This window comes from Heloderma suspectum, chromosome 3 (genome assembly GCF_057233095.1).
Source record: "Heloderma suspectum isolate Gila_16-S chromosome 3, 16-S_ref, whole genome shotgun sequence".
Lineage (NCBI taxonomy): Eukaryota > Metazoa > Chordata > Lepidosauria > Squamata > Helodermatidae > Heloderma > Heloderma suspectum.
The window spans coordinates 174,038,315-174,057,106 of record NC_139460.1 but is presented as its reverse complement, the minus strand read 5'-3'; the positions used below and the strand labels follow the sequence as shown (position 1 = coordinate 174,057,106).

The window sequence follows — 18,792 nt, the reverse complement described above, 5'->3', positions numbered from 1 at the left end:
ATCCAGCTTCGGAACCCCTCTTCCAACTGCTGCAGAAACCTCTGCAGCTGGTGCTTCTCTGATGTGAGAGAGGGGGAAAGGCAGTACTCTGGAGGGGTGGTTGGAGAGGCAGAGGATCCACAGGATCGACAGCCCTCCTGGTCCCCAGACACATGCCTAAACCAGCACTAGATCTATGCTAGCCCTGGAGCTGGTGTAATTAATTCCTTCCCATTGAATTGATTAGTTTTTAAAATCCCACAAAGGTAATTCATTAGAAGAAGAAGAATCTGTCATTACCTCAGTAGCAGCAGCAGCAAAAATGCTGCTCCTCCTTCCCTGCCAGCATGACCTGGCAGGGCTTTAAATGAGGTGGTTCCTCCATCCTCAGATTTTTCTGCTGCTAGATGTGGGATTGCTCTGTTAGTTGTTTCTTTATTTGCTTCTTAGATAAATAACTAGATTTTTTTTAACTGAAGGGCAGTATAAAATTATATTTAATAAATACATATTATTTAAATTACACCAAGTGGAAACCAAACTTTATTGGTTTTTTCAGTTCAACTACTTTTGGCTATTAGAAAAATATAGGCCAGAGATATAGGCCATCAAAAATATTTCCTGGCAAATTTTCTGATTCAGTTTTTTCAGAAAACTCACATCACTTTTTATAATATTTGTGAAGAGTGTTCAACATTTGGAAGTGCTATATAAATGCAAGGTATTGATATTAAAACTTTGTTCTCAAGGCAATTAAAAAGATATCTAGAGCACAATCCTACAGGATTGACACTTGATAGATGGAGGGCTCCAGTCTTGGAGCCCTCCATCTATTCTAAGTTCTGCCAACCAGGCAGGACAGGAAGAGCAATGGAGGCTTTTATGGCCTCTCCATCCTCCTTTGTTGTAATGTGTGCTAGATGGCCTCTGAACCCATCTAGCTCACCTACCTGGCTGAGGACATGGACAGAGGCTTAGAGATGTGGATCTACAGCCATTCCTCTCCTCTCCCTGCCCAATAGCATGCCCCCTTACACCATCCCCATTCTTATTCTAGCCTGGATATATTTCCTGACATTTAATGAGATTAACATTAGTTTATCAGGAATTTAAGATGGACCAAGACAATCATCTCTGAGTAGATAAAAATTATATTATGCAGAAAGGCTTCTACACAGATTATTTTTCACAACCTATGAAGGGAAGGCACTGCAATCTTTGCCAGGAAGTTACTTTTGCCTGTAAGAAAATATTAGCTGGAGAGTTGCCATCATAACCACTGTCTTACATTTCCTTAACCTTAAAAAAAAAGTAAAAATCACAGGGACTTTCTGGTGGAATTGGCTGCGGACATTTTATTTTAACTTACGTCAGCTTTCCATTTAGCCAACAAGATGCTTAAACCTAAATAAATGGACAAATGGCATGAAAAAAACAAAAAATGGAAAAATTATAGTATACTTATCTTCTTCTGGATGTCCTCTCTGTGCATAGGATGTGGATGCTACGTAGGGTTGATTTTGCTACTGATCCCTTCCCTCCCCTGTCCCCAAAAACTGTTGACCAAGTAACCTACCAAGTTCTCATAAAGTATGTAAACCATTAATTTATTAGAAAAATAAGATAATTACAATAATGACAGCTATGACTATGACTGTATTTTAGAGCCTCTCCATAGTCTAGTCCCTCCCAGAAGCTTTACAGAGTACATCAGCTGAAATATAGACCTCCTCCACCCCAACAGCAAATGTTGTCAAAGTGGGCACTTAATTCCTGTGGGTTTATTCTGAATTCCTGGGCACTTACGACCTATGTAGGATTTCCTCCTTTTGTTTACAAAAATTCTGGCACCTAGGTCTGAATGCGCAGAGTTCCTTTCCAAGGAAATTTTTTTTTTCCAAAAAAGGATCAAAGAGCAAAGTAGCTTTCCTATGTGAAAGGGAGCTTTCTTGCCCATTCAGAGGCTATGGAATCTGAAGTCATGTATCTTGCCATCAACCTGCCCATCTATATTGTGTTGCCTGAAAAGCGGCGTAGGATGAAAAGCCAAGCAGTCATTTGAGTGTGGAGAAGCTCAGGCTATATTCTGGGCTGGCTGCACAGCATCTAGGAAATCAAAACATATTTATGCAGTCTCACTAAACAAAACCCTGGAAAATGGCCACACCACTCTGGTGATTTGATTAAGGGACAGAGCTGTATGGAAAAGCACAATGTTATTGCATTCACCAAAACCTTCACAATGCATGCATGGACACTATCCTACAAATGCAGCCACCAACCTCATGAAGAATTCTAAACACCTAGCGATCCCAGTCCTATGTTACTGTGATGGGTGCTGCATATCTAAATCTCACGCTTCCTCCTGTACCCACTGTTGTGCACAGGCACCAATAATTAAGCAAACGGACAGTAGAAGAAGCTAAGCCACTGGGAGAGGAAAGGGGAAAGCTCTCTAGTTACAGTGCAGAGGGTGCCTGCTTCTAAATGTCTTATCTCTATGATCCTGTTTCCTGCAGGTCTGGGGAGCAGAGGCCTTCATGCCTGCCATTTCTATTAGGTGACCATAGGATGCAATAAAAAAGCTTGCAACTTACATGAGAACATTCTTGATTTTATGTACAATATTTGACTGATATTTCAGTCCTAATGCTACAAGTAAAAGCCTTAGTCATAGTCATAATGCTCTCGTAAATATAGGCAACAGCCTATAATGAGATCTGAAATAAGGAATGCACACTTTATTTCCTGCTTCCCAAACTATAAAGTCTGTAAGAACAGCAATTTGATCAGAACATAATGCTCACTGATAAAACTGATTAAAATTGGTGGACAGCTACTATTCATCAAAATGATGTAAGAGACAGGCCCAATAATCTGTGTTTCTTATACTAAATATCACTGTATATCTGATCAGAAGATAGCAAAACTGAATAGGTAATTTCCAACTGCTGCAAATTTTCCAAATAAAGCGGCATCTTTTGTCACATCACATTTTTGTGTTTTTTTGTGATTACACAGAAGTATTTGCAAGGTAGGAGTGCTTACTTTTCAAAAACAGGTGTTATGGCTCCAGTCTGCTTAGAAACTATACCCTCTCTCCTGAAAACCACCCCGCAGAACTCAACAGATATGTGGGGGCATGCTGTGGGTTAGTTGGTGATACAAAAAATGCACTCTAGTTAGCCCCCCTCTGCTTTGTTATTAATTTGCATCTTCCAGGACTGAGCCCTGGGAAAAGTTTCCAAGGGTAAGACCTGGCCCAACAAGGCAATAGAGCATAACTTGAAAATATGTATGTTCCGTCACTAGCAACAATTGGGCCAATAAGATACTTACCTTACTAATGCTTTAATTTTGCCTCTAAGCCACAATATTGGTCTTTATAACTGAGTAAGGCAGGATCACAATGGATTGTCCAACTTAGGCACCAAAATTTATTGGCAAGCCCTGCTTGTCCTTTTATGTTTTTTTCCTGAAGAAGATGCAGTTTGTCATACAGGGTAAGAAGAACTGTACTGCTTGAGAGACTTTAACTTCTATATAACTATTACAAATACATAAGCCACATCCCTCTTTACATCTAACCATCCAACCTGGTAATAAAGGTACATCAGTTTTACAGGCATAAGGTACACAAGAGATTGAAAGAGCTAACACCAACTGATGGCCAACTGTGACCTGTGCCAAACCAGTTAAACTCAAAAGTTCTCAGCTTAGTCAGATAGTTTCAATTTGATCCCTTTTTTACTACTGCAAAATCCTACAGTGCAGAAACTAGTAATAATCGGCAAAAGCCTAAACACAGTGTGGCTAGTAGACACAATTACTTTAGTGCTATCACTGAAGTACTGAATAGTTGTCTTCAGGCCCAGCATCAATATCCAGAATGGTGGGGAAAATGTTGGGGCCCACTGGGGCCAACACTGCCCTCCCCTTAAAAAATATTTTTCTTTATGTTCCAGCAGCGCAAAGAGAAGTGTTCAGCCAGTTGACTGCAGCTGCCACTATCTGCTTTGTCCCCAATGCCTCTGTGCTTTGCCCCCAAACTACGCTAATCTCAGCATTGCTGCCCAACCATTCTGCTACCACCATTGCAGTGTTACCAATGAAAAGGGGCTGTGCAGCTATCTATCCCTTTTTGTGTGTTAAAAAAAGATGGGAAAAGTAGTAGGAAGACATGAGAGGGTTACAAATGGAAGACAAAATTGTCTTGACTCCTTGTAAAATTCTGTGTTTGAGGCAGGGTGCATGTACAATAAAAGGCTCATCTGGAAGAACCCCTAGTCCAATGCACAAGTTAATATGCCACACTGGCAGAAGAGAGCAGCAAGGAGGCATGATCCATCTTGCTATTTGTTTTTGTCCAGCTTGTGGAGGGAATGGAATTAGCCTTGGAGAACGCTTGCGGGATGGGGGCAGGGAAGCGGTTCTGCTAGAAATGGTGTGAGGGAAAGGGTTGAACCCCTTTTCCTGCACTGCAGCCCCAATCTGGATCAGGGCCCCATGCAGTTGCTATTTTATGAAAGATGTGGGAGAATGAGAGGCACATGATTAACTCTCACCTTAAGGTTGAGCTGTGATTTCCATCCTCCCCTTCCATCAGCACTATATGGATTCTATTAACTTAGAATTTTAAGTGGGGCAGAAGCAGTTGTCACACACATTCCCTGCCCAACAAATGTAGCAAGCGTGTGTTCAAACCAATTCTTCCCCATGAAAAAGATCACGTCTGTCCTCACTTTTACTGACCTACCTTATAGGGTTGTTGTGACATTTACTGACAACACATTGCAGACCCTTCAAAACCAGAATGTAAATATTACGTATTATTATTATTATTATTATTATTATTACCTCGCTTGGATTTCTGAATGTTGACAGGGCGTAAGAGAGACTCCCTTTCATCAACCACTTAGAGAGACAAGGTGAAAAGGGGTGGGGAAAGCGGGTCGCGGGGAGGCGGAGGGGAGGACTTGAAGGGAGCTTTCCCAGAACCGGGAGAGACCCGGGGGAATGAGAGCGGTGGGGAAGGGGTGGAGGATGGGAAGGGAGGCGCGCCAGAGTGGAGCCCGCACAGGCCGAAGAGGGGGCGCGCAGGGCGGATGAAAACACGGACAGGGCGAGTGACAGCGTCCCCTCTTCCCGGCGAAGACCGAATCCTCGACCGTTGCTGGCTGGCTGGCTGGCAGCCTCCCGCCCCCGCCCCCGCATACCTGTCGCCTCGGCGGCTCTCGCCTCGCCCCCGCCTCGCCCCCTGCCCGGTCAAACCTCGGGCGGGCCTCACTGCCTCGGCAGCCGGCAAGCCACCCCGCAGGCGCGTTTCCTTCACACACGGGCAGGCGCGCACCGCCGTCGCGGCGCTCGCCTCACCTCTTTCGCTGCCCGTCCTTCTTCTCGCGAGACCTGCTGCTTCCATCGCCGGCCGCCCCCTCCCCCGGCTGGCTCTGCATCCGTCGTCGCCCCCGTTAGCGCTCCGCGCTCGCTCGCCGGAGGCCGCCGCCAGCCCAGGCAGACGTCCGCGCGGCAGCGCCTGGCTGCGGCTGCGGCTGCGGCTGCCGTCCCCCGCATGCTCAGTAGCGGCGGCTGAAGTCGGAGGCTTCCCGACTGCGCGTCCGTCGCGTCGACGCTAACATGGGGTGAGAGGTCGAACCCTTTCGAGCGCGCAAGTGGCCAAGGAGGAAAGACAGCGGGGGGGACGGGATGTTTCATATACGGGCGTGCGTTCAGGATACATCGCACCACACATCTAAGCTATACAGAGGTATACAGAGAGAGAGAGAGGTGCACGCACGCATCTATATATACCTATACGCAGATGCGACTGAGCGAATAAAAAAAACAGAACAGAGATACATATAGATGCCCGCACGCACGCACGCGCTCTCTCTCTCTCTCTCTCTATATATATATGCAGGGTGGCCCAAAAGTAGGTATACAGTTTAGAATGGTGATGGGAGGGTGAGAGAATTTTCAGTCTTCCAGTTCTGCTTTAGAATCCACTTTCTTTGTTCTTGACTTCAGTTCGCTGCCATCATTCACAAAATCAGTAAAAAAAAAAAACCACTAAAAAATTAGTCTGTTGCTTTCCCAGCATATCTCGTTGTGTGCATGTGTGTCCGTTACATGTGTGATGTGATGTATACGTACAATCCACAAATACACAACACACACACACACATATATATGTGCATATGTGTGTATGAGAGAGAGAGAACAAGTAGGGCCTCTGTTGCAGTGTGGAACGCTCCAGTTCAAGGTGTTTTCCTCTTCTGAACAGTCAGTCAGCATTTTGTGGACAATGAGCATCCTCAGTTCTTGAGCAATTTGGAGGGGTTCCCTCCTTTGGGTGTTTTTTCCCCCTAAATATGTTTTCTGTTTCTGCAAACCTTGGGGTTACCCTAAGTCTGCCAATACCTCCTACCTGTGTATGGATGCTCTTGTTTTGGCTACATAAGCATGAGCGCCTTCAGCTGAAGATCACTATTACTTATATACACTTAGACCTACAACGAAGTGTTGCAGCATGGAGAGCAAGCCCAGGTTTGTAGCCATTCCATTGCCCCTCCTCCCTCATTTCCCATTTCCCCCTCTCCAACAGGCAGCCAGCATTCTGTGTCTATTAAGCATGTTCATTTCTCATTGGGCTGTTTTTAGGGTCCCACCAGATACTTTTTCTAAAGTATTTAGTACTTCTGCAAACATTTTGCTCCCCCACTGCCCTGCCTTGCTCCGCCCTGGATGCCAAATGATGCCGATAGGGTTCCGATAGGGGTTTTGCTTTCAGGGAGCCCACATACACATCCTGCTCCATTCTAGACCCCACTAGAATACACTCTCAGTGTGGAAGACAGCACTGGGTATCCTACCTCAATGGGCCTCCAGGTCTGGGACACATTTCTACAACAGCTCCACAACTGGACAGGGTACACCCCAATCCTGGATAGGTAGCTACTCTCTCTGTTCTGCTTGGCCTGACCATTCAAGATGCAGTAGAGCTGCAATACAAGTGAAGGGTTGGTGGATATGGGCACCTGGAGAAATTATTACTAAGCATTGCAACTAGTGAAGGGGACACGAGGTGGGCCAAAGCAAATGAGTGTGTGGGGCCAGATGGGAGGCAGGTGGTTAGGGTAAGTAGATTACTTTGGCCATCTATTATGTGGGATTATTGATCAGTTTATTCCAGTATCAGCTAGTTGGATTGGCTGAAACACTCCAGCGTCTCAAAGAGGGTTCTTTTCTGGCCTTCCGACTGGAGATCATTTAACTAGATTTGCCAGGGTTTTAATCTGGAACCATCTGCATGCAAAATCTGTACTGCTAAACTATGATTATTCCCAAACTGGGTAACAAGTTCAACAGTACAAAGATCACAAGGCCTGAGGAACTGGGGGTTAGGGAAGTGAGATTTAATCACATTGCTTCCTAACTAGATCAATCTCTCCAACAGGATCTGCTTTTTACTGTTCAAAATTAGCCTGTCAAGCAGGATATGCCACATAAGCCCCTCTTCTCCACCCCACCCCCCAGCCATTTAAGATCTTCTGAGGAGGACCTACTCTAGATTCCAACCCATGAAAAGGCTAGATTAGCCTCCACAAGGAGCAGGGCCTTCTCTGTGACAGCCCTGACACTCTGAAATTCTTTCCTGGGAGAGGTTTGTTCAACTTCCATCCTCCTGTCTTTTTGGAAACAGCTGAAGATCTTTTTTTTCCAGAGAGCCTTTGATTTTAAATGCTTCCTGCCCTTTGTATGTTTGTCGTGCTGCCTACTGTTTTATTGAATGTTGTTTTTATTATTTTATTTTGAAAAACTTCTGAAATGTTATGGCTAGCCATTAAAAAATCTTTTAAATAAATAAAAAACACAAATGTGTGTTGCAGTCCATTTAACCAGAATTTCAAAGATCCGAAAATACTTAGTGAGATTGTATGTTTCTGTTTATTTCAGAAGGAAGATCAAGCGAGTGCCCTTTAAGGGAGGCATCTCTCATAAAAGTACAATAAAATCAACCATAGCTTCCAACAGCATACAAAAATACACATCTTCATGACTTCCATACAATAATAAATAGGTAACCATGCATCCAATAATAAAAAGGCACAGAAAACTGGTCACTTAGGAGTCATAAAATTACTATTAACAGAACCACTCAAATATTCTGTACAGAGAAATGTAACAATATATCCCAAAGGTGCAAAACACATAAAACATCTTTCAAAATAGTATATGCAATAAATATCTCAATTGTATATATTAAAAATAAACCTGTGCCATTGTAAACAGTATGTAAACAAACAAAACTCACTGTTTCTTAAAACAATTACAATAAAATCCAAACTTACAACATTTTCTGCTCAACAGATTTCATGGGCAAGTTTGTTAGGCATTTAAACATTTAATTTTTTTTTACAGCACACACAGGGTGATCTGCAGAAAGTTCCAATGCCATGTGCCTCTCTAACCTGAAGGCGGTCTGGTCTGGCACAGTGCTTTGGGAATTGCTAACCATCAGTGGGAAATTCACACAGTACTTGCACTATGGTTATCCCACTAAATGCAGCGTGGTTATCGCTGTTGCAAGGAGTCTGTATCACCCCTTAGGTACAGATCTGACATGTAATGTATTTATCAATACCATTAAACCTGTAAAAAATGAAACCAATCCCAGTGGCAACTGCAGGTTAACATAGGACAACTGTTAATCATTTGCATGGCACTCACCATCTCAAAATACCCAAGACTAGTGCAATTCCCATTGATTTCATGGGTCTACTTAAGCATGACTAAGTCTGGATATGACCCTCTGGTTTACAAATAGATTGATAAGCATGATCCCCATTTTCCAAATGGAAAAATTTAGGCACAGAAAGGTTAGGTTGTTCACAATCGCACCAATTGGGAACAGAAACCTGGCCCCAACTGATGCGGGACCCTCAATGAGGAATGGCTCCCTGCTCCTAAGAGAGTTTCACTTGCATTCAATGTTGCAATCCTTTAGGCATCAGGGAAAAACTTTTTTTTACTTTATCCAGGTATTCTAACATTTTATTTTGAGCAAATTTCAGTCTGTTTTAAGATTTTATCTGTTGCTTTTACCCTTGTTTTGGGTGGGTGGGGGTTGTATTTTGTGATATATCACCCTGAAAATCTAATAGGATAATGGGCACTATATAAATGTTGTTATAAAAAAAAAAATGTTTGTCCAATTAGGCTTGAGTTGTCTTCATTTATCTTCTTTCTGAATGACTTATGATGGCATTTTAAAAAGAAACCATATACACCTGTATAATCACAGTAATAAAACCCCTTGGACAAGAACCCCAAAGGAAGGAGAATCTTTGAGCTCTGAAATATTAAACATAGAAGTATGCATCTGTTCAATAGTTTATAGCTAACTGAGGAACAGTCTTGGACATGCCAACATCAAGATGACAGGGAGAAAAATGTGAGAGAGAGCAAGCATCAACATTTGAAGGACTGCTTCCAACCAAAGCCAATGGGAGTTTTCTGATGATATTCCATACAAAATTATAATAATGTTGCTATCTGATAATTATGGGCAGTTCCATATGATTGTGGACTTCCCATGTCTCTGGGCTTAGTGGTTAACTCTTGTTGAGAGTCTGTTTTTGTTTTGTTTTACTGTCTGAAATGAGCGGACCTTGCAGAATGGGAAAACAGCATGCAGTGGGCAATATCCAATGCAGCTGCTGCACTCCTGCTCGTTCTGTTGCGCTTGTGTGGCCTATCACTTGTGTAACAGGAAGTAGCACTTCTGAAAAGAATTCCGGAACTGAACGGACACATTTGTTTCCAGATTGGGGCAGGTCAGTGGAGCTCCCCTCTGTAAGCTCCACAGACCTGCCCTGTTCCAGAAATGAACATTTTGTTAATTTCCAATGGCAGGATCCGTTAGCTTCCAGTTGCGCTAGCAGTGAGACCTGCTAGCATAGGGGTAGTGTTAGATACTGTCCAATATATTTTCTGCTTCTGTGAATATACAGTATTTTGCATAATTGCCATCCAAAGGCAGGACTGGCTTGTTAGGGTTTTCAGCATTTGTTGACAGCAAAGTTACCTTGGCGGCTCTCGACTTCTGATCATATGTGGGAGTGAGATATTAGCCTTATCAGTGATCGACATGCCCTAAAATACACAGACACTGACAGAAGCATTTAAGATGCAACCTATATTTTATTGTTTCATGGCTAGTACCTACCGTACACATGCCCTAAAATGATTCAGGAAACAATAATGTTATATAATATGTTGACCCAGAAAAGTTCTGTTTTTTCCCATAATTCAAACTGACCTCATCAGTCCAGTGTGGTGCAGTTTGACCAAACTACAAATACTCAGCCAGCTTCACAAAAATCTAGGTGCTACACGCAAGCCATCAACTAACAGGTGATTACTGAATGCTCAGTGGATACACTTAGTCCTGAGGGAGCTCATACAAGGGCATCCATTTTAACTGTGAAAGTCCACCAACATAAAGCTCTTCCGGTCCAGATTCACAGTGCTAAGGGCCCACTGCACAGCACTTACATGTTTTTTAAGAAGCGTTTTCCGGCATATCACACAATTTCAGAATGGCTCCAAATTAAAATTAGGAGTTGCTGATCAGGCGCATTCTGCAATACCTCATAGTACCATAATTACACAATCTTCCCATATAGATTTAAGTACTTCAGGCATGATCCAGTCATAGTTAAGTACTTTTAAAAGCCACTGATTTCACTGGGAAATATTTGTGCAGACACTTTATTATCACACTGAAAATCTATGAGGCAAGGGTAGTTTGCTTTGGTTGGGCCATGCCTTTATTCTTACTGACGAAAGTTGCATTCATGGAATTTGCTGGCAGGATCTGGCCCCAACATATTTGGGTAATTTTCTAATACGTTTCTGCATTCTATTCAAAAAATGTCTATGGACATTTTAAAGTTAGATTTTAAAGTGCTTATTGAAAATAGGCTGATGCCACACAAAGACTTTGTAACGTGCAGGTGTTAAAATTGATACCTCCCTTGAAAAAGTGAAAAAGTGAAAATGTGGGGGAAACAATGAAGAGAGAAATCTTTTTGGAGAGCATAATGAGAAATGTGTTTATGTTACTTGCAGGTATTACACATTTTTCACATTAGAAAACTTGGTGGCATTTCTTAGGTTTTCAATTTCCTATGTTATATGGTAGAATGTGTGACGTACAGAACAAGTTAACAGTGTCAAACTTTACAGGTTACAAAACAATTAAAACCTAATTTGACAATGGGAAAAGTAGACCTATTTCATTTTCCTGAAAAAGCCACATTAGAAAAGATAGTAAATAACAGAATCAAAACCTATATGAAATCTTAGGAGGTAATAGTCAAAAGCACTCTTGCTTTAAGCTATAGAAGTTTATAAATATTCAAACCAGGGATGAGGAACCTCCAGCCTGCAGGCCGACTCTGACTCACAGAAGGTCCCCACTTGGCCCAGAGGTTTTCTCCCAGGCCACACCCCTTCTTCCAGAGCTAGAGAAAGGCAGTCTCTAGTGCTAAGAGAGGAAATCCGACCCATATTTCTGATCATTGATTGCTCTGTGCCTCTCTCTACATGGAGAAATGGTTTACATTTTAAAGCATTAGCAGGCCAATCCTTCGCTGTAAAGTGTGCCTAAATCCACTGGGAATAGGTGGCAATCCTATGCATAGTTAGGCATGCCTAAGATTCTGTAAACGTTTGGGCAGAGCAATCCTAAATGGAACCAGGGACAACAGGAGCGATGGAACACACTCCATCCCAAGCCCTACCAGCTCATACTGGCCAGGGTAGAAAATGACCAGGGGGCAGGGGGGACACTTTGCATTCACAATTCCCTCTACCATTGTGAAAAATGGGGGGGGGGATTAGCTATGCTGGCTCCAGGGCTGGCATAGGTGATGGGCCTGGATCAGGTCCATCTGGAGGAATGGACCAGCTTTGTAACCTGTGGATCCAAAGCCAGCTCCTCTCTACTCCACCTCTGGAATGCGCCATTATGGGGCTTTCTGCTGGTGGGAGCTTTCCACCCAACTGCACACAGCAGCTCCTCTGCCACAGGAGCTCTCATCTGGTGGTGCTCCTCTCTGCCACAGAAGACCAGCAGAGTCACCAATATACCATCCTGACCCTCTCCAGCTGTCGACATCAGGGCAGGGGGATAACACTGTCAAGCGTGAGTTTCCCACCATTTCTCTTGATACAAAAACAAATATTATAAAAGCTATCCATCTTGTATGTTTACATTCCCTACTCTCCACAGGACGAGAATAATTTTGTACACACCATGAATGTATATGTGACATTCTACACAGATGTGGGAAGATGTGGCTATTTTTACTTATTTAAGTAGAATTAAAGTGACAAATTCCATTTTCCATCAATACAAAATCAATCCTCCTGAGAGAAATGCTTTGTTTCCATGTTCTAATATTTAGCTGCAATGAGACTCACATTTAACATTAACTTTGCATACAAAGCATTTGCAGATCTGGAATATATAGATATGGAAATGTAAAATGATACATTTAATGTAAACATTTATTGTAAATAAATGCTGCTGTTCTTTCAATATCAGATTCAGGCTGAAATCCTATATACTCTTATCTGGGAGTAACTCCCATTGAACTCAATGGAGCTTACTTCTGAGTAGACATGTACAAGACTGCACTGTCAATGAATGGGCATTGTAGCCTCTCCCTTTCATCATTAATTTAGGATTAAGAGGTAAAAAAACGCACGTAAACAACAGTTTATTCCCCAACTGATAAACTAGTACCAGTTATATGACATTTGGGGGGCAGGCTGGAATGTGAGTTGAAAGGATGTGCTCCAACTCACTTTTAGAAGGTAAGAAAGAACAACTTTCCATGGTGATGTTTCCAGACAGACTAGTCCACCTCAAGCGAATTGTCAGCCTGAATTGCTTCAACTAGCTTCAAGTCACTGCCAGAAAGTAACGTATATCAGCCTTAATTCTGAAGCCTTTGCTGTGTTTGTTGCTCTATTAAGCAAGGATTTACTTAGACTAAATGCATGGTTGAGATCTGATGCTTTGGTGCTTGGCTTGGCTACCTAGGGTGTTTCCAGGCAAAGGGCTCTTAGTGCAACCAATCAAAACGCATTTTACAGGTATTCTGTCTTATCCTTAATGGATTTTCTTTGTAAGAAAAAAGATGGAAGAAGCGGTGAGCAAACACAAGATAGTTATGAGTGGAAGATGATGAAATTTGGGCCTCCACCACCACCCCATACAATTTCGTGAATGGGGCAGAGCGAAGGCCCAATAAAAGCCTCATCTGTCTTTTATCCGACCCAAGAGAACCAACTCCACTTTACACTACAGCCCCTTCTACATTATACACAGCACACACCAAAATTGCTATAATACATTATAACGAAAGAACAGCTTAAAAAAATTATTAGAACTTTCATTTGTTCCCAGAACCTACTCATTTACTTCACATCAAGTTCCAGAATAAGACATATGCAGCAATTTTCAAACACCACCACAAATCCATACATGCTTTAACGACCACAAGGTAGAAATGAAACACTATGACCTGGTTCTCACATCATGACTGCAATTCCTGTTTGCAGGGATAAGTGAACCACCAGAGTGGCACACTCATCGTTTCCACTTTTAATTAACAACCCAGGAATGCCTTGTTCTTGGGTTGTTCCATTACATGCAAACCTGGAAACTCTGGGTTGTTTATGGGTTAAGCAACCCAGAGTTAATCCAACAACAAACCATGGGTTAGTCCATAAACAATCCACGATTGTCATCACTCTGCTTGTCTCCGGCAATTCTTGGATTAAATACGACTGCCATGACATGTGAACCAAGTCTACAACTTCATCCTGAAAAGCACATTTCTTTCCCCTCTAAACTGCTACTTGATAGCTCAGAACAAGATCAAGAGAGCTGGTTTCTTTCTATGTTACAGGTTTTGATTTTTAAGATACTTTCCTAAGAGAAATGAAATTCATGTTATTTGAAGTCATAGCATTAAAATCAGCATCATCCATTCCCACTGTTACAGGAGATGAGTACACTAGCCCTCCTATATCCACAAGGGCCCACACTAAGCCACCCACCTCTATCACTTCATGTACAGTTATGTACAGTGAAATGATCCAAGGGCCTACACCAAATGTTACACTTAGAAAAAAAACTGTTTCTCTAAAATGTGGCTAAACAAAACTGAATGCCAAGCTAAATGCGATTTTCTCTCTCTCCAAATAGCTATTGAAAGGCTATTGTCCTCCATTTGTCTTTTCTTGCCCCAACACATACAAATTTACCTAAGTGATATGTTTTGAGATTATGGCAACTAAGAACTCAAAATATGGTGCTCTACACTGGGCTGGTTCACACGCAATGCTAAACCATGGTTTAGCACCAAGTGCACAAGCTGGAATGGGTCCAAGTGAAGCCCTGGGCTCATGTGGCTGGGAGAAGGAGTTCTGCAACATTTAGTTTCACTTTCCACAAATCCTGGTTTCTTCTTACTTATGAACCAGAGACTGTGGGTTACAAGAAACTCTGGTTGGTTTTGAAACAAGCCAACTTGAAACCATACATTGAGAAACTGGCATGTTTAGAAACTGAACATTTCCTTTCAGTTTCTTTTAAGAGTTTCTTTTAAACTGTGATCTCTGGTTTGTACGTAATTTGTAGAAAACCAGGAAATCCTACTCTAGACTGGAAACCAGTCTGGTTTACACATCCCTGTTTTGTGTATTCCTTCCAGATTCCATTCTCCCATACTTATAATATTATCTTACCTAAATGCTACATAAAGCCCACCTCACGTCTGTAGCACTTAAAAAAAAAAAAACACCTCAAAATTCTTTGAAAATCAAAATTTTACACATGGAGATTCGCACGAGTAAGCACAAGAGTAGTTGGCATATACAAGGTTACTTAATTTATTCAAATTGCAGAATGGGTTTCCTGCCCATATAACTATTTGATACAGAATTCTGGGACTCAACCCCATCCAACCCCTCTATGATTTTATTTAATATTGCATTATCAAAAGCTTATTATAAGAATATTTAAAACAGTTATCTGAAGATATTTTCATATTCTCATGCTCACATCCAGGAAGATATGGGGGAAGCCATTGCCATATCTCTCTCCAACTGCACTCCCATCAAAATAATATTGATGGTAGAAGCTGGCATTTATTGCAATACAAAATTGTGTTATGTCCTGAATGACACAAAAAGGACCTATTTGCAGTGTGAAAGCACTCTTAACAACTTAGTCTTCATAAACAGTAAACTATATGAATACATGGGTTGTGCAACCATTGTGGAAAGACAGGGACATGGAAGTAAGGCTGCAATCCTATGCATTTACTTGGGAGTAAATCCCTTTCAGCTCAGTGGGACTTACTTCTAAGTAAGCACTTTAGGATCAGGTTGCAAGGAGATGAAGTAAGAATTTGGCCCACTAGGTCGTGAAGCACCTGTTCATAAAAGTTACAGTTGTATAAACAAATAAGGTCCAGATTATTCACACAGGCCTCTGCAAAGAAGAAAGGCTGCAGAATTATACCCAATATTGATATAGGTTTTATAACAGTTCCACAAAACAAGGTGTTCTAGTTGAAACTCAAAGGTTCACTTGATATTATCTTTTATTAGATAAACAGGGCTACAAGAATCCAGATTTTAAATCGTGGGTGCTAGTTTACATCATTGCTGCTGTTTGCATGCTGAATACTAGAGAGCAAATTTCATTAGTTTTAGCTACAGTTGACTGCCAGTATGCTATGCAACTCTGCTAGCTTATTTCATGCAGTATTTTTTAAAACATGCAGCCCAACCAGATTGCTTTGTGTGAAGGAACTTGACTTTCAATAGGACATACCCATATTTCCTATTTTGAAACCCAGAAAGATTCAGCCAATTTCTTCAGTGTGTAGGTATCCTGCTATTTCACTGCACTGCCCCAAAACCTACCTCTTGAATATCTGATTGTTTGTATGTTAACACGTTGAACATGTTAAAGTGCACATCTGGCACACTGCCACTTGTGCTCAGTAGTGCCTTTGGATGCACTTTGTCTCCTCTGTGATTTAACTTAATTACTTTTCTACACTTGTTGCCTATAATCAAAAAGGATTAGGGAAACCATTGTGGATCCCTAGTTACAGGTGAGAACATTACTGCTTTCATGATTTGTCAGATGACATATTCTTTCCTATGGTATTTCTTTTATGACTGGGTTTCAGGCTATCCCATATTTTCATAATGCTGTATTATTAACCAGGTTAAAAAGCAGATACAACTGCCAGATAGCTCTACAAGGAAGAAACACTGGATGCTGCCCCAAGCTTTCTTCCTATCAGGTGTTACAACTGCAAACAAACCCCCTTTTGCCTGGATCAACTACTAAGACTGTTTTCCTTTTTGAGACCTCAGCAGAAAAAGACTGAGTGGAGTCATTCACCGCCCCTGACAAAGCAAAGATTTGGTTGCCCATTACTTCATCCCGTCTTGTTTCAAACACAGGATTCACAACTAAAAACAAACAGTGCAGCTGGACCCTGACATTGGGAAAGACTCTCCAACCTGCCAGCCCAGTAAATGAATGTGTATCAAGGACGGACCCTGTTTTTCATCTGACACTGGTTTTCTGTTCTGGGATACCTTTGTTTTCTTGAAGCTTCTCTTAAGGCTCAGTCCTACGCATGTGTAAACAGAAAGAAGTCCTACATCTCAGTGCTGCCTGAGGAATGCTGGGAGTTGTAGGACTTCTTTCTGTCTACACATGCATAAGATGGCAGCCTCACGCACACAATTTCAGGGAAAGGGAAAGACTTTGCCAGCCACACATCAGAGAAAGTATAGGTGAAGAGCTAGGAGAAGCTTACAGGCACATATCATATGTATTACATTAAAGAGCCCCCAGATTGCTTTTCTTTTAAAGAAGCATACCACTGCGAATTTGCAAGAGGTGATTTTTTTAATTATTAAAAAGATAAAGAAAAAGAAAGCAGGTTACTCTTCAATACGTAATGCAAAAAGTCCTAAAAGTAGATATAAAACTTCAAGAATTACTGTATTAACATTCTTTATTTTTATATGTCTACATACTGGGGATATTGTGATAACTGACGTTATAAATGAATTGATATTTTAAGTTCCTGCTTTTAGAGAGCAATCCTATGACCCCTAGACAGAGTCTGGGGAGGACCGTAGGATAGTTCGGATTCCTGGGTCCAAGATCTGAGACAGCGCTCCAACCTCAGACCCAGGAGTCCAAGCTCCCCCTTGCAGCCAGCATGGAGATAACCACACCAGCTGCCTCTCTGAAGTTGCAAAAGCAACCCTGGCGGGAAGGTAAAGGGGGTGTTCCCATGGGTAGGGAGGGGTGGGGACTGGGAAGGCCGGCGTACGAGGAATCCTCCGGCCTCCCCAGCCTCCTTACCGACACCTCAGTTAGACAGGCGAAAAAAACCCTGTTGAGCCGAAATGCAGAGCGGGAGGAGCAGGAGGCAAAGATCACCTCCACTGCTCCTCCCGCTCTGTGTTGGATGGCCGTGAACCTCTGAGTTCGGAGGCTTACGGTCATCCGCATAGGACTGCGCCTATGCAGTCTCTAACTGAAAATGCAAAATGGCAGCTGATCTAGTAACAGAATCAGTGAGAGTTTTCCAGTTGACTTCAGCAGATTGCTACTTCACAAGAGTAGAAAAACCTACAGGTTTTGTTGTGGAATCAAACTGGGCTTCAATCAAGTATTTCAGGTTTATTTAAAAAAAAGGAGAAAAACCATTTACAAGCCTATGAAAAAAAGTAATAGAAAAAGTAAACATTGCACCATGAATAATTAAAACCAAATGTCATACTATATTTTTATATTTATAGGTGTATATAATCAGTGAGGGCCCTCTATTAGCAGAACACATGGCATTATGATAGGGGGATCTATCTTCAGTGATGCGCTGATCTTCCATTGTCAAGTGTATATGTTGGAAACCATTTTGCAGTATGGCCAAGCGGTGGTGTGTACTTTTTCCCACAAGAGTGAATGGCAGCCATTCACTTATGTGGGAGAAAATAAGACATGTACTAATAAGGTGTCAGGATAAACTGCCCTCTGTCCCTGCTGGCATCAGTTTCTTTGAAGGAGGAGGCTGTGCATGCCTAATCTTGCTGATTAAAGCCCTTTTACATTGTTCCATGGAATTCAACAGAAGCCACTGAGAATTGAGCCCAAACCTATCTGAATAACTCAGCCTGATTTCCATTTCCCAGTGATGCTAGAATCCAGGAGCTGACTTTTACATACATGAAAATATATCATTTTCTACCGGTAATGACACATCAACTGTTTATTCTGTACTAACTCCTCAAACACTTAAAGCAAAACAAAAATACCCCCCCCCCAAAAAAAAGATAAATTTGGCACTCTGCAAATTATACAGGATTGTAAATTTAATTCTTTCAGACTTTAACATTTCTGTAGTGGATTAACAGCAAGAATCTATATATAGCAAGGGTAGGCAATCTGGTGCATTTCAGATGTTTTTGACTACAACTTCCATGATCCCTGACCATTGGTCATGCTCGCTGGGTCCGATGTGAGTTATAATCCAAAACATCTCAAGAGCACCAGGTTGCCTACTCCTGATATAAAGGATCAAATCCTAGTCTAAGAAAACCTTACTGTAAAAGTATAAAGGTATTAATACATAGTACATTAGTGCCAGTACATATATTTAATTTGGGCATGTGCTTAGCTAACTCTCTTCCACTAAA

At 41.9% G+C, this 18,792-nt stretch overlaps 1 protein-coding gene across 5 annotated transcripts in view; it reads right to left on the bottom strand.

Annotated features, from left to right (window-relative positions):
• Window positions 1-5,554, bottom strand: part of AKAP11 (A-kinase anchoring protein 11) — a 62,613-nt gene extending 57,059 nt beyond the window's left edge. For 4 of the 5 annotated variants that reach the window (XM_084844923.1, XM_084844922.1, XM_084844925.1 and 1 more), the window contains exon 1: window positions 5,353-5,554. The gene's annotated coding sequence lies outside the window, so the exon portion shown is untranslated. Of the gene's footprint in view, window positions 1-5,195 lie in introns of all 5 variants that reach the window. The other variant, XM_084844924.1, reaches the window with a different exon arrangement.
• Between the last annotated feature and the right edge of the window lie 13,238 nt (window positions 5,555-18,792).